Here is a 16,034-nt window from a genome sequence, read left to right as displayed (position 1 = left end):
ATATCAAAAGTAGCAAAGAATTTTGCATGTTATGTGTGAAAAACATCACAAGATTGCATAAGTGTCTACATGTAATGACAATTTGAGATATAAGAAAATCACTTTAACTCACATACAATTATAACTGTTTGATGGGGACTATCACCTTCGAGGTACATTCTATAACTCCCACATCTCTTAGAATACAAGCTTGCAATCATATGTAAAGCATTTTAATTCTTTTTGCTTTTTATTTTTCTTTTAAGTAAATCATGCATGGGCATATAAGAGATAGAAAAGAAATACCCAATGATGGGGACACAAGTAATGCAAAAACAAAAACAAGAAGGGGAGAGAGAGAAAAAGTGATAGAATCATTTGGAGCCTTTTTCCTTCCACACCTTGGAAGAACATTTTTGTTTAGCAAACCCTTGATCCGGTGGTGAAGGGGAAGAATTGAAATCGTTCAAATTCGAAAGGAACATGAGCGCTTTGAAAAGATCTTCAAGAGGAGCAAAGGAGGATGGAAACTAATTCTGGTTTCCTGACGAGATCATGTTGTTGCTCTATTAAGTGGCTAACCACTTATAGCAATTAGGTCGAGTATGTCTAACTGCTCCACAGTGATGACAAAAATGCTGCTTTTTCTGCTTGGGCTTTTGAGTATTTCCCTTCTTAGCCCTAGGGTTCTTAATATCTTTCTTATCAAGCTTAAGGGGTGCTCCTAAGATAGATTTACCATTGTCTATGTTCTCACTAGCTAATTCATTTTTAACATCATTGTTCTCAGTTTCAACAATATTAGCAGGAGGAACAAAAACAATAGTACTAGAAGTAGCAATACTAGGAGAAGAAAAATCATACCCTAAAAACCGATTTGATCGAAAGCAAATTTCTGAAGATTGAGCACCTCATCGAGCGTTGCACTTTATGTCCTTTCCAACTAGGCTCTAACTTGGAATAATTCTGCCTCAAGCTTCTTAGTCTTCTCAGCCAAGAAATTATTCTCAAATCTCAGTGCTCCAATGGTCTGACTGACTTCATTAAACTTTGTGGAAATTTCTTCTCGTTCAAGCTCCACTTCACTAAGCTTCTTGGTGGCCAACTTAAACAACTTCTCATGCTTTTTCAAGACCTTGTATAATTTTGCATAGGCTGTGTAGATGTCATCTTGCTCATCCATCTTTTCAAATTTAGACTCCACCAATTCCTCTTCTTCATCCACATCTTCAACAATCCCTTCAGTAGGATTTACAGTGGCAGTGAAGGTATTCAGGATTCCATCATCCTCATTGTCAGAAACATCTTCAGGCTCGGTGTCGCTCAAGGTAGCAGCAAGTGCCTTGCTTTTCCCAACAGTCTTGAAATATGTAGGGCACTCTTGTTTCATGTATCCAAAGCTTTGACATCCAAAGTATTTTGGTCCTGAGAGAACAGTGTACTAACTGCCATTCCTAGCGTCCTTCTTTCCTTTGTCCTAGTTCTTGAACTGAGATAAGCTGGACTGCTTGAGGTCTTTATCAAATCTTTTAGCATTGGCATTCTTCATAAACTTTTTGAATTGTTGGGTGATATAGGATTTTATCTTAGAATCATCATCGTCTGAAGACTTATCTGTGTCGCTGCTCTTGGCCTTCAATACCATACTCTTGCTCTTACTTGATTTCCCTATCCTTGTCAAACCCAACTTATAGGTTTGCAGATTACCAACCAGCTCTATCAAAGGAATTTTGTCAATATTCTTCGATTCCTCAATTGCAGTGATCTTGGCATGAAATCTCTTGGGTAGAGATCTAAGCACCTTTCTAACAATCTTGGGTTCGGGAATGGTTTCCCCAAGATTAAAAACTGAGTTCACTATGTTCTTGAGCTTGGCATAGAACTCATCGAATGACTCATCCTCCGCCATCTTAATCTCTTCAAAGGTCAAAGTAAGCCTCTAAAGCTTTGAATCCTTGACAACCTTGGTTCCTTCATAGGTTGTCTGGAGAATGGTTCATGCTTCCTTAGCAGTTTCAGTAGAGAAAATCTTTTTAAATTCCTCATTCGTGACTGCACTGAATAACACATTCAATGCCCTGCTGTTGAAGTTTGTCGCCTTGATCTTGGCATCATCCCAGTCGGCCGGCACTTCCATAGGCTTGGTCCAGCCTATCTCCACAACTTCCCACACCTTTTAATCTAATGACTGCAAGAAAGCGCTCATGAGTACTTTTCAGTATGTATAGTTAGTGCCATCAAATAAAGAAGATATAATAAGAGACTGTCCTCTATCCATGATAAACAAGAGTCAATGGATCACACAGCAAAAATTAAAACCTAATTAGAGTGTGCTTGCTCTGATACTACTTGATAGGCCAAGAATGTATTGACCCCTTGTGATGAATTAACAAATTAATTAGCCATGTTAATTAATTAATTCAATTAGCATGCAACACGTGTGGTAGCACAAACAAATCACCAATTAACTAAATGTAGTGGAAATTAAATTGACACGGTGATTTGTTTACGAATGAGGAAAACCTACACGGCAAAAACCCCACCAAGTAATTTTAAGGTCACCACTCCCGAGAATTCACTATTATCACAACAAGCGGTTACAAGTAAAGGAATCCCAGTACCTTATACCAACCTACAGTTGAACCCTTACCTTAATACCAAATTGGACTTATTCTGTAGTGACAATCTCTCCTTTTCAATGCACGGCTCTCAGCACATGACTAACCAATTCGATGCGCGGATCCCAATACGTGGCTTACTCACCAACTTAAGAAAGATGTTGGCTGCAAAGTTCTTCATTTCATCACATGATGAAGATTACGAAGCTCCTTCGTTACAAAACCCTACAGTGCACAAACACAATAACTTCTTCAAGAGAAAGATGAACTAGGGCTAATTTTATCTCCGGTCACAATTTGCATGAACTTTGTTTCACACTCGCGCAACCTTTGACGACCCTTAAAATAATCCTTATATATGTTTAGGGTTGTGAGAGAAGAAAGCTCAAACATATACACACGGATTGGATGAAAATCACAGCTGAAAATCTATTTTTCATAAACCTCAATAGATAGCTTGTTTGTCGAGATAACTGTCCAACATCGGGCTTCAGCAACTTTTTAACCTCAATAAATACTAGCTGTCGAGTTTTAAAATCCAGCACTTTTTCACTTGTTTCTTGAACAGATTTGCATGGCTTTATCACTTGATCTTGAAATCTTATTTCTTGAAGTATTAAATATATTCTAGATCTACCCAATTACAAAATAAAGTGCGTTTTGTCAAAGTGGTAGCCAATTCTAATTTGACATATGTTCCTAACATTTAATCACATATATCCTAACAGTAGTATATATAACCAACCAATCCATTAAAATAATATAAACAACAACAACAACAACAAAAACCCAATTTTTCATTCATTTCACTCTCTCTCTCTCTCTCTCTCTCTCTCTCTGTGAAGCTCTCTCTTCCTCCCTAATTCACTTTTCTCTTCTTCTCAAAACCCAAATCAACTAAACCCAATGTTTTTCTTCATCTCATTGCTCCATCTCTCCATCAATCCCATATCAACCAAACCAAATCCAACATCAAACCCAAATAGATTAAACACAAATCAACTGAAAATCAACCAAGTAAAGCCAATCCACAATTACCACACACATCCCAATAATCAAACCTAAACACACCCACAACCCAAGCCCACCACCACCAAAAATCAATTGAAAATGAAGGAATAAAAAATCAGCCTAGCACCACCACCACCATTAAATCCAACGATTTGCTTTTCATGGAAGCCTAGCCACCACGATACACCACCACCATTGGAATCCTTAGGGATCACAACCACCAAACTACCATTAGAGAGAGTAGTGAGGAGAGAAAAGAGAGAGAAGAAACATTTGATATGAGAGAAAGAAGAGAGAGAAGAGAAAAAGAGGAATAAAAAAAATTAAAAATCAACTATAGTGTCCAACTAGTAGAAGGGTGCTATAGCTCCATGATAAATTATTTTAAGTTTAGAACATCCAATGGAGCATGCTTTTTGGTGTTTGGTGTGCTAAATGCTAGTGCTCAACTTTATGTTTATCCATTTGTACAAGGATAATATTTATATGGTACCCATCTCAAAAGAGGAGAATGTCATTTCATCCATAATTTAGGTCCTTTTTTTTATAGATAAAATATTTTGTTAAGAAAATCTAGGTGTGAAAATTTCTGTAACATTTATAAATGCTTAAGGGAAAGGATCACTTGTACAAATATTTAGTGAGAGGTCATTACAATAATTCTCAGAGGTGATTGGTGTAATTTACCTTTGATTTTTGAAAAATATTTCAACCTTTGCTTGCCCTTCTACCCCATAAAATGTGATCCAAAGACCATTGATCAAAGTTATCAAAACCATATCGTACAATGTTTCGGTTTGGTTAAAAAAATAAAATGTCTCATTTATCGTTTCACAATTATTGAAGCCAAAATACATTATTAGTCCCTAAACTTTTTAGCCCATGAGCACGTTTAGTTTTAGTCACTAAAAATTAAAGTGATCACTTTTACACTTGATGTACAAGAGTAAAAGTGATCAATATAAAATGAGAGAGAGAGAGGTGCACACATATATATTTGTACATTCATGAACTTATATGTTTATTCAAAGCTTTCATAATTTATTTCGAATTTCTAAAGGTATGTTTATGTCTCGACTTAAATGTTGGCTCTATAGAAAGTCTACATTTTGTTAACCAAAAAAATTATTACTAATCTAAGTAGTTTTGGCTCAACTGGCATTACGTGAGTTCATGTATTTTTTTCTTATATTTTAATACAAAGGGTAACATGCTAATGTGTTAGCTAGTTTTCAGGGAATTGGATGGGTGGACAAAACAATAAATTAAGAAACATACTTACACAAATGATAAAAGACAATTATACAAGAAATTTTCATATGTGTCAGGCTTATACGCCCTCTTTCTCACTAACACGTGGGATCCACAAGTTAGTTGGAAAGAGAGTGCATAAGCCTAGCATAGGAGATACCTTCCCCAAATATACACCCACTCACCCACCACAAATTTTCTTATAAGCCCGTTCTATGGAGCCAACCTCTCACAAGCTTGTAGGTCTTGTAGGCATGGGACCCACATACTTGTGAAGCCTGCCCCATTGAGCTTGCATAGGAGATACTTTTTCCCCACCCGCAATCACCATTTAATTCACTCTAAAACTCATTTACTCACTAACTAACATGCAAGAAGGCAAAAAAAATAAAAATAAAAATTAGAACACAAGTACACAAAAGACATAAATTTTGGACAAAGTAAGAAAAGATGAGAAATTAAGGTGAGCAGGAAAGCAATCGAGAAAAAAGAAGAAAAGTGGAGTGTAGAAAAAAGAAGAGGAAGTGGTGACGGGTTGTGGCATAGGTGACATGGAAGAAGAAAAATTAGTGGCATGTTTACTGACACTACTATTCCTACAAGTTCTACCACCGGTGACATTTGTCATTTTTTTTTTAAGTAAAGAAAATATGTATTCTTTTTTTGTACTGGTCTGATCGAAATCTTTTTACCACCCAAAATAGCTAACACAAACCAAAACAACTAGGTACTTAAAAGTTAATACCTAAAACCGATATGTTTTAATAGGGATAAATGTATCAGAGTTGTGGTCAATATGCGTAGACACCCTATTTTGCAACATCTTTTAACCTCACACTAAAGAAAAAAAATCATCATTTATGACATATGAGCAAAATCATAATATTGACCGTTTGATTGTTAAATACTTATGACATAGGCTCTCCCACTTGGGGAGACCTTAGAAAAACACCCCTCCAAAGTGCAATGGAGATCATTTTCCTAGGCCATGGACCTTCTTGATCAACCACTGACCCTATCCAGGTAAGTATGATTGTTAAATACTTAATTGGGAAAAAAAAATCTAGAAGTTCCAACCATTAAATATCATGTGTCTAAATCAGACCACTGAATTAAAAATTATAGCTAAATCAGGATTTAATGGTTAATATGCATTCTTATGATTAGGACTAGACACATGTGATTATAATTAATTAATTGTGATTGATCCTCTAAACTAACAGTTATGATTGATGAAATGTCATAATCTCATTGGATTGAGTTTAGGACAAGGTTGCACCATTAAGCATAGAATTATTTAATACTAATAGAAAAATGGTCTTTGTATTTTATTAAATATTTAGAAATAAGTGTTTTAATTGAAATCCAAGACTTTCTAAATATCCACTAGTGTTATTTGACCCTAAAAGGACTAATTTTTAGGTCCCAAAGTTGGATTATACTCAAAAATCAATAAATAAATAAACATCGCAAAAAATCGAAGGTGGATTACATTAAGTAGACACCCCATTTTTTAATTGAGAATTTCTCAAGGACAAACTTGTAATTTTAAACCATGAAAGGGTAGGAATGTCATTTGAACCATTGGATGAAAATGAGAGTTGTCCCAAAATACAATAGAGCTCACTACAATAAAATGAAATGCAAGATTCAATGATCGAACCATCTGATCAAAAGATTAAGCCACATCAAGATTTAGCAGTTAATATGTAGTCTTGTGATTTTCTTTTTTCTTTTTTTTTTTTGACTGAGAAAGGTAGAATCATTTTATTCAAATAAATAGATTTATACAAGTGTAAGTAAAAGGGGGGTCCATGGGCTAGCTGTGCTGAATTAGCTAGTCTGAACCTATGGACAAGACATACAACAATGACAACAACATGAAAAAAATAAAAACATTAGCTACTGAGTCCTTTGGTCTGCCACTAGCTTCTGGTACTCTTCAAGAAAAGACATTGCCTGACGCAAGATAGCCTCGAGGTGTACTTGAGTGTCCTCAAAATAAAACTTATTTCTTGCATTCCATATTGCCCACGTTGTAATGGCCCATCTCTCCAACTCCTTCTTTGTCAGTCTTGCCATAAGGGTACGTACCAAGAAGAAAAAATCTGGGGTTTGTGCATGGCATTTCTAAACCTTTCCTCGAAACAATGACCACACATTTGTCGCAAATGGACATTCCCAGAGTATGGTTGATCGTTTGTTCATGATGTCGGCATATTGCGCAGTGATGAGAATGCAAAATGTCATACTTTTCTCCCTTAATGTTTAGTCTTTTATACTTATTTGGTGTCTAAATGTACTCATTATTCTTATTGTAATGTTGAATTTATTCAATCATGTGTTGGCTTTATTCTGTGCCAAATTTGCTTGTAATTTAGCAATTAGATACCCTGTATTTAGGTGGGAATTATGTACAGGCAGTGTGTGAGAGAGTGTGAAGAAATCTCAAGAAGTGTGCAATTTAAAGGAGTTTCGTGACTGGATCTCGCAACTGGCAAGTCGCCAAAATGGCACATGTGTGAAGCATGCAGGGGGAGCTGAAGGGTCACACCAACTGTAGCACTACAGGACAAAACTTTCAGTCTAGCCAGGCAATTAGCTCGCCACTCAAACTCGCAACTCGTTCCAGTTGCGAGGTCAAGTTGCCAGAATGCCATGTTTGTTGAAAACTAACCTTTCGCATTCCTCATACACCTTACTATAAATAACCTTATACCCACAAAATGTAGAGAGCTTCCAAAGAGAATTTTGAGAGAGAAACCCTAGAGAAAAACAAAATTGACTCATTCATAATCTTCATCATTTGATTCTCCAAATTCCTCTACTCTCACCCTCTCCATTGACATATCCTTGAGAGGTACATTAGCCAAATCCTTATCTCACCATACCTATATCAGTGAGGAGGTATTTTGGTGCTTGGGAAGCAATTCAGAAGGGACCAATTCATTTTGGTTGATGCAATGGGCTATTGTAGGATCCGATAAGCTAGAGAAGACAAGGTTCGGCATAACCCTGTTGGAGCAAGAAGCTTAGAGGGCTTAGGTGCACTAGATAGATTAGGCTTAGAGGGTCTTCTACTATTCATGTATCCCAACTTCATTCTCTAGTGGATTATTGACCGCTTGGAGGGCAGCAGAGAGGGTTTTCGCCGAGTACTTCGGTTTCCTCTTCAATAACACATCACCGTGTTATCTTTTTATTTGCATCTTTCTTTCCTTTCTCTTTACCTTTTAATTACTGTTGTGATTATGATTAATTATGGTTTATAGTGTGTTACAATTTGGTTATAGCTTATATTTCATATTCCGCACATATATTGTTTGATTATAAGCTTGTGTTGATATTTTTGTATTTGGGGGTCTAAACATTCATAGGTGTTTTACACACTATTTAAAATTTTACTTATATTTTGATTTAGGATGCAAATGGAGGCATTAAGTGCAAAACGTAGTTAATTGGGCGATTTTGGATAGTTTCTACATCACTTCGTAATCTAGGCATAACTCTCTCATCAGAGCTCCAATTGAGATGATTCAAGATGCTATGGAACGCCAAGAAATATCTCTACAACTTTCATATTTTGGGTTGAGAGATACTGGCTGCATCAAGGTCGAAATTGGGTTTGAAGTTGCTGCACCTGCACTGCTGACATTTTGGAATGTTCCTTTGCCTGAAATTCTAATACCTGATGCGGTTCATTTTCAGAAGCTTCCAGATCTGGTGCACGAAAATTCCAGCTGAAAAAAAACCACTTTCCTAGTTATATTAGGACTTTGTTTTATTTTTAATATTTTTCTTAATTAGTCAAATTTGGATATTATTATTTAGAATATTTTTAGGAGATTTAGTAGGCTTGTGAAAGGGGGAATTAACATGTAAAAGGGGAGGAAAAATCAGACTACACATGCCTCTCTCTCCCCTATTCTCTAACTTCTCCTTTGAGTTTTCATCATGACCTTACTTGTCTAAACTTTTATACTTGGTCGAAGGAAATTGAAGCCTCGGAATCAATAAAACTATGAGATCTAATTTGTTTTTATTGTTCAATTTATGCTTTGAATATCATATGTTCTTCTGTGCCTATTTTCATGATTGTCTCGTTTAATTACTAGGAGGCCTACTAGTTTATTATTCGTTGCAATCTACTGGTAGGTTAGATATCAAATCCATAATTGTTTAATCTCTCTAATTTGTGAAGCAACCAAAATTTAATGATTTGCTGCGTCAAAAATTATTAAAACTTAGGAAGAACACTCGGCTAAATTAAATGCAACCGCCTATGTTTGTGTTGTTTAGCTTCATCAATCTCTCTAGTTCTTAAGGCTACTACTAAATTAAACCTTTAGCGCTTGTCTTGGGTTGTTTAGTAGTTAGGGTTAATTAGATCGCTTGTTTTCTAATTAACTGCGACTAAGGAGAATAGGAAAATAGTTCCAACAATGAATATTGACTTAGACCAAGGTTTGTTCTTTTGATTGATTTTGATATTTTAATTTGAATTGTTCCTTAGTTGTTTTTCTTAAAATTGTTTTCGTTATACTCAAACCCCCCCCCTTGTTCATGTAGCATAAAACTAGACTAGACACTCTCGGTGGGAGCGATCCTTACTCACACCACTACAAGTATTTTTAGGAGTATAGGTTTTATTTTTGGTTGCCTGCGATAGCACACCACGTAGTGAGCATCCACATTCACCTTGCGTCTCTGCAGATTGGCTCGGGTAGGGAGAATATTTGCACAAGCTCTCCATAGAAAATTCTAATCCTTCTGTGGGGTATTAAGAGCCCAAATAGATCTCCACACTCTTCCATCCTGCCTCGCTAGGGAGTGGTCACCCGATGATGGGTGTTGAAGTCTCATCGCCACCTTATACGCTGTTTTAACGAAGAAAGACCTACCTCTGTTTTCATTCCATGTCAAGGTGTCCTTTTCATGCATGTTGTTTAAGGGGATACATAAAATATCCCTGCATGTGAGTGGCTCAAACCAGTGGGCAATCTTATCATGGTCCCATTGCTTTGTACCTTCATCCACCAACTCCTTCACTAAAAGTGGTCTAGCTCCCACCCTTCGAAAGTATGGGGTTCTTGGCAGCCAACAATGATTCTCAATTTCCACTGTGGTACTGTCTCCAATCTTCCATACCGACCCTTCTAGTATGACATCTCTGGCCTCTAGCAAGCTTCTCCATACGTGAGACGGGTTATTCCCCAAGTTTGACTTTAAGAAAGAGCATGTAGGGAAGTAGCGTGCTTTGTAAACCCTGTACATCAAAGAGTGATGGTGATGTATCAAGCGCCATGCCTGTTTTGCAAGCAACACCATGTTAAAGGCAGTAATATCTCGGAAGCCCACTCCACCCTTTGCCTTTGGCTTACACAGTTTGCTCCACCTTATCCAATGAATTTTTTTCTCATTACTCAATTGTCCCCACCAGTATTTGGCTAGGATAGAGTTTATATCATCACAATCTTGTGATTTAAAACTTAAACCATGCAATTTGGGTTAATTGATTTTGAGTGGACTTTAAAAAATCAATTACATGTCAAAGTTGCTTTGGTTTAAATTTAAAGTTAATAATGTAATTAAAAGAATTGGATAAATCTTAGAGATAACTATGAGTTTTGAATTTTAATTAGTTATCTTGTACAAAAGATGATTAGTTTAAATAAAGTCCTAAATTTGTGTTAAAGCCCACAATTATCCTCAAAATAATATAAAAATCAAGTAAAAATCACTCCAGATTCAAGGTTGAAGACAAGCAATCAAATGTTCAAAGTCCCTAACTGGCACTTTGTCATAGAATAGTAAGTGTCCACTGGTACTTTTTCTTAGTAACTTTAGAATTTCGAATTTTAGCGCTCATTTTCAAATCAAAATTAAATTTAAACTTACAAAGAATAAACATGAGTTCAAAAATCCCTAGATGATAGATGTGAGGAAATTCAAGTTTCCAATTCATTCTCTTCTACAAATATAAGCATCCACCATACTGTTATATATATATATATATATATATATATATATATTTAACAACTTTTCTAAGGTTGGGGACAAACTCCAATTTTGAAAATTCCAACATAAACAAATTATGTAAAAATTTTGAGGGAACCTTTTTGAGAGATACTTTAAGTTGCTTATTATGAGAAACTACGCCCCAGCCCAAACCTAAAAGAATTAGGGTTTTGGCCATATCCCACACAAATGGGGCGGAGACGTGTTATTTCCTCTTGAGTGACAATGGAGAAGTGTTGTTAACATCCTGCCTAGGTCAAAAGTTTTACAATGAGTCACCACTTATTTAATTGGAAAAATAAGAAAACTAAATTGAAAAATGCATCATTTCTATTGATGAATTGAAAATGTACATCTCTTTTACGATAACTAGAAAATTACATGGCTTTTATCCTAGATACAATCTAAAACAAAAGTACATCATTTTGATTCCTAGTTACAATCTAGAAAGAGAAACTTAAAAGGATAAGTCTAATCTACTAATGTAGACACCGCATTCTGTACTTCTTACGACTCGGGGCCCAGTTCCCAATGATGTTTGAACTTTAACGTTCAAGGTTAGTTTAGAGCCCAATCATATGAAAATTGACTTGAGGAATGTGTTTGTGGAAAATTTAACTTTTTTTTGGAGGAAATAAACTATTTTTGGAAAAGAAAGGTCACGAAAACCCTAGGGGGTGCATATGCACTCTCGAGCTCTGCCTACACATGCTTCATGCATGCATACACATATACGTGCATGCGTACACATGCTAGGATTCCAGAAACTATGAAAGACAAGTTTTCTGCATTTAAACTTAACTTGGAATGAATCCCACATCGTTTGGGAGCCGCCCCAAGCCCCCGTTTTTAGACTATATAAAGCCATAGAAGGTACTTTTTCAAAGAGGATGGATTCCAGTGGTAAAATACAAAAGATTCACTAGAAAATAGTGAATCAAAGAGGGAGTTTTTCACAAAACATCCTCAAGTCAAATTTTGCTTGATTAGGACCTTTTTTGGCCTTGATCTTTGAGTTCTAAATTTATTAACTCATCTTTGATTTGGTTATGAATAAATTGATAGAAGGGAACGGTCAAAATCAAACTCTAGAGTTTTCTAGAACTTTGGCTTTTCACTTTTCTTTGCTTTCATTTTGTTTTTATGTTTATATATGTGTTTTAAATGCTTTAATATGTTTGTTTAGTTAGGGTTTATCTTGTGTTTATGTTAGAAGCATGCTAGGTTGTTAGTTTTCTTGTTTCTTTTGTGTTTTCTTTGCTTTTTGTTCTAGTTTTCTAGGTTTAGGGTTTCAAGTGTGTATGCGTATGCGTATGCATGCAAGCATGTATGTGTATGCGTATGCATGCAGCTTGCATGCATACGCATACTCAAAATATGCGTACGCATGCCCTATGTATGCGCACGCATACTCTTGCCCAGGAACCTTAAATTCATTTTTGTTTGCCTTTCCTTTGTTTTATTCACATGCTTAGCCTCTATTTAACCTAGCCTTCATGTCTACATATATCTATTTACTCTGTTTTGTTTCGCTTTGTTTTGTTTTTATCTCTTTTATGCTTATTAGGGTTTTAATTTGTTTAAATGTCATGAACATGCATTGATGCATAGATGCTGTGATGCAATGAGGTAAGTCATGCATAATCACATGAACATGCATTTTTTCTTATTTGATGAGTTTGATAATTGATGAACATGATATGCTTGGTTTGAATCCCATGTTTTTTATGTTTAGATATCTTGACATGTTTGTTTGAATCTGTCTTGTGATGTTTATGTCCTTAATGATATATACTTAAATGCCAGGATAGATGAATGTTTGGTTTGGGGATGATTATGTCATATTTGTTTACTTTAGATGCATGCTAGAGTGTGTATGAGTTAGAATAAAATATTAAATTTACCTTTAACAGGATTAAGACTTGGAACACATTGAGTGGAAGCTGACTCATAGGTCGGGTGAGGTTAAGTGCCTAACACCTTCCCATCCCCATACCTAAACTCCGGATATGTGCTTTGGTAAAGATCAGTCATTCCACGAAGGACGCTATATTTATGGTTCCTAGACCTAAACTAGGTGGTGACTTCATTTACGCCCTTTGTCATGGTCCACCCTAGGCCAAGGAATACTCCCCCAAAAACGCGAGGATGACCCGTTGCAGGCACTTGCGTCCACAACTAACCCTTGATCTAAGTTTGAAAGTTAGTTTATAAGATTAGGAAGGTGTTAGGCACCCAACTTGCCTTATGAAACTAGCCTTCTAGACTATGGTGGAAAATTATCATATTGCATCATTCAAACAATTTATATCATCCAAGAACTGGTGATTGTAGATATTGAAACAAGCATTGATAAGCATGGTTAATATGTGTATGATGTGTGTAGACACTGCATTTTGTACCTCTTATTACTCAGGCCCCCATACCCCAATGGTGTTGGAATTCTAAAAGCCCAAGGTTAGTTCAGGGCCCGATCAAATTGAAATTGACTTAAGGAAAGTATTTTTGGAAAAAATATATCTCTTTTGTGAACTAAATAAGCTATTTTTTGGAAAAAAAATGCCACAAAAACCTTAGGGTATGCGTATGCATACATGCATATGCACACGCATGCTCATGCTCTGCGTGCGCATGCTTCATGTATGCATACGCATACACGGGCATGCGTACACATGCTAGGGTCCTAAAACTATGAAATGCAAGTTTTTAGCGTTTAAAACTTGGTTTTGGAACGAATCCCACATCGTCTGGGAGCCGTTTCAAACCCTTATTTTCTAACTATAAAAAGCCATATATGGTACCTTTTCAAAACACACAAAAATTTTTACAGGAAAACACAAGAGTCACTAGAAATAATGAATCAAAGAGGGAGTTTTTCACTAAACACCCTCAAGTCAATTCTTTTTTAATTGAGTTCTTTTCTAGTCTTGATCTTCCAGTTTCAAAATTACTAATCACTTTTTATTTGACTGTGAATAGATTGACTGAGGGGAACGATCAAAATCAAGCTAAGGAGCTTTGTGTTTTAAAGTATAATGTTCTAGTTCCTTTTCTTTTTCCTTTTCCTTGTTTTGATCTTCATTTCCTTGTTTTTCTTGTTTGTTTATTTTATCATATGCCTGCTTAGTTTAGGTTTTCTTTGTTTTCTGTTTTTAAGCATGATAAGTTGTTAGTTTTAAGATTTTGTTCCACTATGTTCTTGTTTTCTGGGTTAGGGTCTAGGGTGTGTGTGCGTACACATGCTTTCTACATGCGCACGCATGCTCAAAGTAAGCGTATGCATACAACTGGGTTGCATACACAGGCCCTATCTATGCGCACATATGCTCATGCACAGAAACCCTAATCCAACCATTTTTTCTTCTGCTACTTTATTTTACTTATATAATATGCCATTACCTTGTCTTGTTTTATGCTTATAAGTCTCTGCCTCCATGTTTGTTGCTTTGTTTGTTCTTTGTATGCTAGTTTAGGGTTTAATCTTTTAGTTTTGTCATGAACATGCATATAACATGATCACGCATTGATGCATAGGTGCTGTGATGCGGTGAGATAAGGCATGCATTCACATGAACATACATTTGTTTATGGATGTGATATTGTCTTATCTTGATGAATATGATGTGAGTTTTTATGAACATGAATATGCAAATTTATATGTCATGCCTTGGATATGATAATATGCTTATTTGATTGCTACCATGTCTACATTTCTGCCTTACATATGATATAATGCCATGTATGATAGACGTATGCTAGAGTTTGAGATATGATGAGATGCATGATAGATGTATGCTAGGGTTTGGGATGATATGATGTCATGTTGTTTGCTAGATGTATTCTAGTGTGTATGAGTCAAGAGTGCAAATGTTGAATGTGCCTTTAATGAGATTAAGACGTAAGACATAATGAGTGGAAGCTGACCCACAAGTCGAATGGGGTTGGGTGCCTAACACCTTCCCTTCCCCATACCTAAACTCTAGACACGTGCTCTGGTAATAGACTAGTCCTTCCATGAAGGATGCTATATTTATCGTTCCAAGACCTAATCTAGGTGGCAACTCCATTTCTTTCTCTGTTCCGATCCACTCGACCGAGGCGCACTCCCCCCATTGCGCCCACAATGTATAATAAACCCTAATCTAAGAGCATATGAACATGTTATTTAGAATGTCAAACCTTAATTCTAAGAGTATGTGAACATGTTATTGCAATTGACAAAATGCTAATTCTAAGAGTATGTGAACATGTTATTGAAATTGAAAAACTCTAATTCATACAAGGTTATGAACATCCTAGATCAAACATGCTAACAAACAAGGACATGTGAAAAACCTAGAAACTAAACATGTTTGAATCTAAAAACCTAGGGCATAAAAATAAAGAGAAGGTTTAGAAACCTTACCTTCATGTGCAACACTCCAAGCACTTCTAACACTCCAAGCTAGGCAACATCTCAAGAGGAAGAGAAATCTCAATTTTCCCTAAGCTCTAAGATTTTGGGGTCCTTGAATAGTTGATGAATAGAGGTATTTATGCTAGATGCAGGAGGGTTTAAAACGAGTTTCAGTCGATGTTGGACTAAGGGAAATTCATATTTTACGAAGGAAAATTGATTGGCACTTGGTTTAGAGATCTTCAGATTTCTTTTTTTTTTTTTTGGTCTGGTTCTTTCCCAATTCAATTGACATTTGATTCCTTTCAAATTTTAACTTATTTTTTAGACTTCTTTGGTCCTCAAGCTCAACAAATCAATTTCAAATATTTCAAATTAATCAATTAATTATTTAATTGATTGATTTTTGCCAATTTTTCAAGGATTCAACTAATGTATTGTCTTTGGATTAAATTTGGTGCATGCAACCTTACCATAAACCCTATCCTCAACCAATAGTGTTATGACATATCATTTAATTTAAATTGGACTAAAATTAGTCCAATTAGAATTAAAAGTTCATAATTACATGTTGTCAAGACTTAGTCCATACAGGTGCACATTACCATTAAAACTTATTTTTAGGATATCTTTTAATCCGGTTGTCCGATTGAGACCCATGAACTGTTGTTTTAATCGTTATGACCTCAAGATTTATTTCATGAAATGTATTTAAAGATCAAATGAACAAACTTTCAATTTTGCCCTTGTGAAATGCTATG

The 16,034-nt window shown here is 35.8% G+C and overlaps 1 pseudogene; it reads right to left on the bottom strand.

The window, feature by feature from the left end:
* Positions 1–5,758: 5,758 nt before the first annotated feature.
* Positions 5,759–5,890, bottom strand: LOC115954335 (annotated as a pseudogene).
* Between the last annotated feature and the right edge of the window lie 10,144 nt (positions 5,891–16,034).

Source organism: Quercus lobata, chromosome 7 (assembly GCF_001633185.2).
Source record: "Quercus lobata isolate SW786 chromosome 7, ValleyOak3.0 Primary Assembly, whole genome shotgun sequence".
Classification (NCBI taxonomy): Eukaryota; Viridiplantae; Streptophyta; class Magnoliopsida; order Fagales; family Fagaceae; genus Quercus; species Quercus lobata.
Note: the sequence above shows the minus strand (reverse complement) of the source record. Positions and strands in the feature narration are given on the sequence as shown.